The following is a 6794-nucleotide window of genomic DNA, read 5'->3' on the forward strand; positions in this document are numbered from 1 at the left end:
CCTAACCTAACCTAATCTACCCTAAACTTATCCTAGATTATCCCAGCCTAACCTAACCGCAACCCAAATTAACCTAACCTTAATTAACCCACCCTGATTTAAACTCATTTCACAAATTCCTAAGGGATTTCATGAACTCACCGGTTACACAAATTCCCTGTAACACATATAACTCTATAGTATATCTAGCAACAAAATCACTAAACATAGGGTGTCTCGTCTGTTGTATGGCAAGACTAATGATTAGAATTACGGGTCAGTCAATAATACATCAATACTACACAGAGCTTTGTCCATACATGAGTAGTACATAGAAGTCTGTCCACACATCAACACTACATATAGCTCTGTCAACCACCATGGGAAGTGACATTAGGCTCTGTAGAATAAATCCGGTGAAAATCAATTGAAAAAAGGGTTCTTCACGCCAGCCATTAAAGACAATATGACTTTAAGAAGAATCTAATTTACAGACGATGAAGAAGAAATGGCAGAAAATAACAAGAAAATAAGAAATTGGAAAAAAAATAAACCAAGGGCACGACACCATTAAGACATGCTAAATCAGTTCTGATATTTAAGGCGAGGGTGACCAGCCTCAATCATCCCTGAGTGGCATTATGTACGAAAAAAAAAAATGCTTAGATGTACTGTAAACCCTTGTGGGCTTCATCTGACTGGAACGCCGTAACCCACTAGATCACCAGGCATCATTTGGTTATATGGTTACCAACCAGCGTGACAGTTTCTTGGGTTCAAATATACAACAAAATATTGGCTGCTTCACTCCGATGACGTCCTTTTCATTCCTGCTATCTCCGGACGATTTTACTCAGCTTGAGAGAGAGAGAGAGAGAGAGAGAGAGAGAGAGAGAGAGAGAGATTGAACTGGAGGGTTAGACACAGCCTATATCAACCCCTTCAGTACGAGACACCTAACCTGAATAAAATCGTCTGAGGGAAGCAAAAATCTATAGAAAAATTACGCCATCATATTGAAAAGGTTCACGTGTAATAGGCAGAATAAAAGGTAGAATAAATCGCTAGTGAAAAGGTGTTTGGCAGTCTCCTAAGTCAACCAGGATACGGACATAAGAAAATGACGATGTGAAATTAGTCATATTACGCAACACACACACACACACACACACACACACACACACACACACACAAAGGCGGAAAAATGGCTATCATCATCGCCGCTTGTGATATTATATTCAACAGAGAGAGAGAGAGAGAGAGAGAGAGAGAGAGAGAGAGAGAGAGTAAATTACGAGACCCCAAATCAATCATCCTTAATCCAGAGACATCCTTCAGTTACTTAAAAAAAAAAAAGCCTACTAAACACACACACACACACACACACACACACACACACACACACACACACACACACACACACACACACAATATTGAGGAAGATAAGATTTAAGGAGGGAAAATTCTGCCACCTTCCTCTCCCCTTCGATCACATCCGCCACAGGGGTAAACAAAGGCTCTATGAGTGAATATAATCGGCTAATGAGATAAAGATGGGATGGAGATTGGTTTGTTTTGTTATCTATAAAAGTAATTCCATATTCATACTCATTACTCTCACAATAACTACTACTACCACTACCACTGCCTTTACCACAACTGCCACACCACCATTATAATATCACCTCTACGACACCATCATCACTATACACCATCGATACCACTACCTCCCACTACCATTACTACTGCACTGTCATTACCACTACCACACCACCACCACTGCCTTCACCACTACTACTACCACCACCACCACACCCCCACCACCACACCACCACGCATGCACAAACAACGCTCATCAGTAGGGCAGGGTGAGAAATGAAGGTCACTTGCTCCGGCGCGAGGATACTGTGCACTTCAAGGTGACATTTTTCGTCTTTTCCGTGAGCAGAACGACCTTGGGCTGTGACACATGTTTAACACTTTGACCCGTAGTCTTATCCGCAAAGGAAGTTCCCTTACACCTTTTCCTAAGCAACTTATACTGCCTGTTATTACTGTCCATCTCCATGTTACATAAGTCATTCGAATATCGTCGTACTCAGCAAAGATAACGAGCAAAAGGACATTAAGCAAGAGTATCCAAAAATAAATCGCCAAGGAAGAGGTGCTAGGGACCTCCTTAACCGACAAGAATATGAGTATTTGGCGGTGAATTACGTACTTAACATTTTATTTCGGCAAAAGTCAGGTGATTACAGCGTGCTTAGAAGAGAACGATTCAATTAAACTCACAGAAATCCATCAAGAGTGTAAATCATCAATCCCTTACTAGGACTGACTATTGACACGATTTTAAAGACATGGTGAGTAGATCAGAACAGTTTAATTAGCCGAAATATTAACTACTAGAAAAAACGGCAAAATCATCAATACATTCCTAAATTAGTAATGCACGGTTAAAATTAAGACAATGTTAAGAAGAGGAAGCTATACTCTTTTCACTCTAACTTGGTCTAAAATTGACCTCCGTCCATCCTGAATGCTGAGCAGTGACAAGAGATTAACACTAGGATGCTTGTCACGAAGAAGTGCGGTGGAAAGGATGTAGAGTCATAGCACTGTCTCATTTCCGCCACTAACCTCCGTAAAATAAGCTGCAAAAGGACGAAAATCTGGACCAAGTTACGGTAAAAGGAGTATGGTATTTGTGGGAGTAAAAGTGGACGTATTACCTGGTAGTGTAAGATTCTGATGGATTTTTAAGACAGAGAAATTTCGTCACCTTTAATTATTCCCACTTCAGGTAGGCAATTATTTTTTCATTACCGCTCTCTCTCTGTTTAACGGTATATGCATTCCCTCAATCCTTCGCTCATGACGTCAATTCCATTTTTTTTTTTTCGCTAACTTCATACTATTTTTTTGGGGACTTATTTGGTGCTGAAAGAATTAATGAAGACTATACCTATCACCTGCAATTCGAAAAAAAAAAAAAAAAAATCCAATAAAAATGGTCTGGGATCAGCAAAAAAAAAAAAAAAAAAAAAAGTCCTCGGGCTTACTGGGTTAATACATCATTATTTTTCTTGGCTATTATTATTATTATTATTATTATTATTACTACTACTACAACAACAGCTACTACTACTACTTCTACTACAACTACTGGTTAGGCAAACGTCCCCTAACCTCCAGCAGGGTCAGTTCTATCAGTGCCACCATGTGAAGGTGCCACCCTTCAGAACCACAAGGGTCATTTAGGCAGAGAGAGAGAGAGAGAGAGAGAGAGAGAGAGAGAGTAGATTTACACCTATCAATCGCACGAGCATTAAGCAGACAATTTATGCTGAGTCCAAACCCTCCTCTAGAACACGATACAATCAAACAGTAAATAAAAATAAGAGATAAACAATAAATCCAAAATCACCTTAGTTCTACAATACTGTACATTAATTTTAAGTAAGCGGAAACTGTCGTCCTTTTACAGCTAATTTCCTCTACTTCAATTGCAAAATAAGTTAATACTGTGGCTCAACATCCTCTCCCTATTGCAGAACTTCTTCGTGACTATCACCATATTCTAGCGTCAATCTCTTGTTATAGTTCACTGTTCACGGTATAGAGATGGCAGTTTTAATCCTATAGTCAGTTTATTTATTTATTTGACAAAGATCCCTTGCCTTTTTCAGCTCAATTGATGGCCAAGTGTAGTCAGATTGAAGGCTGGATATGATTCGTAACCAAGGAGACTCTTTTCTGCCACACAGCTAAGGTTCAATGAATTTAATATTAACAAAAGTTTATTATCAAAGCTATGGGAGTAGCCCAGTTCCTTCTGATGAAAGTAAACCGAGTATAATCCAAGTAAACAGTATACAGTACATTTCCCGTGTATTGGTTACCACGCCACCATTGACATCAGTGTACTAATTGCGTAACAGAGCGTGACAGAATGTGGTACTGGTAAGGGATCTCTTTGCTAAATAATAAAGAGAGCGAGAGTCATAAAATGTGATAGTAACAGGGGACTTCTACGGTAAATTAAATATAAAGTTAGCGATATAGAATGTGATGGCAGTAGGGGACTTCTACGGCAAATGAAATATATATAAAGTTAGCGATAGAATGTGACAGCAATACGTGACGTCTCTGATGAATTAAATATATGTAAAGTTAGTGATATAGAATGTGATGGCAATAGGGGACTTCTATGGTAAATGAAATATATATATGATGTTAGCAAATGTGATGGCGACTTCGATGCTAAAAAAATAATATAAACAGAAAAAGTCAGCGTGATTGAATGTGAGATTACCTGTTAACCTCATTTTCTGATTGGAGGCTTATTTTTCTACTGAATTAAATTCGCCGAGTTAGGACAGAAAAGTACAAAAAAAAGTAAAAAAAAAGAAGGTCCATACTCTTGCAGAACTAATTTCACCTCGGTACGCATACGTCTCTGTTGTATATTTAATCCCTTCAGAACCAAGACGCGTACAGTCGCCCACAAAAGTCATGTCGTCGGTTCTGGTCCACCGTAAGCCCGTCAGTGTAACAGATAATTTGATGCAGCAGAGAAAGTAGACGACGTATGAGAGAGAGAGAGAGAGAGAGAGAGAGAGAGAGAGAGAGAGAGAGAGAGACTGCAATTACGTAAGTGCATCTAAACTCTGATTCATGGCATTTTTTTGGGGTGTGGTGGGGAGAAAATTTATGAACCCTTTACAAAAAAACAAAAATAAAGAGAAGCAATTTTCATACTTCCGGGAAAATGAATAATAGCGGAAGGAATGATAACCAGGAAGAGGAGGTGGCTTATTCCCTCTATTTAAAGCGAAAAAAAAAAAGGAGATGAAAGAAAAAAGAAACGAATAGAAATGGGAAAAGAAAAGAAAAAGGAACAGAAAAGGAAAAGGGAAAAAACAATGAAAATGGAGAATAAAAAAATGTAAAATAAATAGGGAAAAAAAAGACAAATGAAAGGGAGGAAAAAAGACAACCTAAAATGTAATGTCATTCTCATGTCTAAGAGTCCCAAGCTCCCGTGACTCACTCTCAGCTGAATAATACCGCATAGCATAAGCTGAAACCCGAATAAAATACAAGAGTAGACGCGACCATGAAGGGGTTATTGTTTGTACGCTCTGAATTAAGGGTATTGTAGTCATATACAAAAGTCCGCTCCCCTCTCCTTTTTTTTTATGCAAAGAAGAAGGAACCAAAAGCTGGAAGCCCGCATGACTGCTTCCTCCAGAGAAAAAAAAGGTGGGGGGGGGGGCAAATTCAAGATCCGTTCATTTCGAGATTCCTGGACACACTGCGTTTAAAAGACTGGTGGTCATAAACAGAGGGAAATATAGGCAGCGAAAGACAGTACCACAGTTGACGGGTTCCATATATGAAGAACTGGGAGCATCGGTTAAATCTTGGCTTAGAGAGTTAAGAGTTGGACAGAAAAGGGATTAGAGTTTGCTGCTACACGGGTGCTACGCGCCCGCAGTAATGAGGGACTGATGCAAGCAGAAAGTTCAGAAGAGCGGTGACTATTGAAGTAACGATAGAAAAGGGACTGCTGGATTCATGGACGTTTAATGTGACGTAGTGGACTGAGGTGCATAGTTTCATCGGTGAGTGATACATCTGTGTCCACTACGTCACATTCAATAATATCATGCATATGTGGGTGATAATTACACATTTGTCCACTATGTCACATTCAACAATATCATTCATTTGTGGGTGATAATTATATCTTTGTCCACTATGTCACAATGAATAATATCGTTTATCTGCTGTCATAAAATTCACTTTGTCCACTACATCACATTTAAACTCTTATCATTTTCATCGAACGCGTAGATAATAACGCTCTGGCTTCTTTTACACCCTGAATTCAAAAACTTATCATCCAGGCTCACCTTCATTGACTGCAGGGGTAAGGGTACCTCTCGTGAAGGCATTAGCACTGAATTCAATAGTTGGATTCACAGTCGCCTTTGGATTCACTCTGTTGCCTTAACTGACGAGGAAAGAGAAAAATATGTCATGTGTCAGGCGAAGAAGGTCATATATATCGGCAAAAGTGAGGGAAGGTAGTTAAATGAGACGTTATTCTTAGCAGTGAAAATTAGCAGTTACTACACTAGCAAGGCAGGCAGAAAAAATTGCTTAATATTAGCAGGATTGAGAACACAAACACACACACACACACACACACACACACACACAAGGACGCCATTGAACTTGAAGGCATAAATACAGATTGCTTCTAAATGTGCCCATGCATTCATACGCCAGAGAGAGAGAGAGAGAGAGAGAGAGAGAGAGAGAGAGAGAGAGAGAGAGAAATGCTCCTAGCAGTGACATATAGCACTTAATGACAGCGAGACAATCCACAAATCACACCCCGCCAACCCATCCCTCCTCAGCTTGATATATATCCTCTCTCTCTCTCTCTCTCTCTCAACCCAGCCCTCCTTTTAATGTACCGCTTGATATATCGCCACGTACTAACACACACGAAACGAAATCAATGTCATTTATTAACTCATTTACTACGAAAGTCCTTTTCTGAATTTGAGCTGTTCACCACGAGGGGGTATTTTTGTGTAATTTTTTGTTTCTTCGGACAATCTCTCTCTCTCTCTCTCTCTCTCTCTCTCTCTCTCTCTCTCTCTCTCCCTGTGGACCCTACCTCATCCCATCGTAGTGTGGGCTGAGTTTGAAGATGATGAGGATGACATAGGCAGAAAGATAAATAGATGGATAGACAGAGATAAATAGATAAATAAAACAATCTGATAGCAGCAGGAGTA

Source organism: Coenobita brevimanus, chromosome 88, assembly GCF_032717465.1.
Source record: "Coenobita brevimanus isolate Jiangsu-jjx chromosome 88, ASM3271746v2, whole genome shotgun sequence".
NCBI lineage: Eukaryota > Metazoa > Arthropoda > Malacostraca > Decapoda > Coenobitidae > Coenobita > Coenobita brevimanus.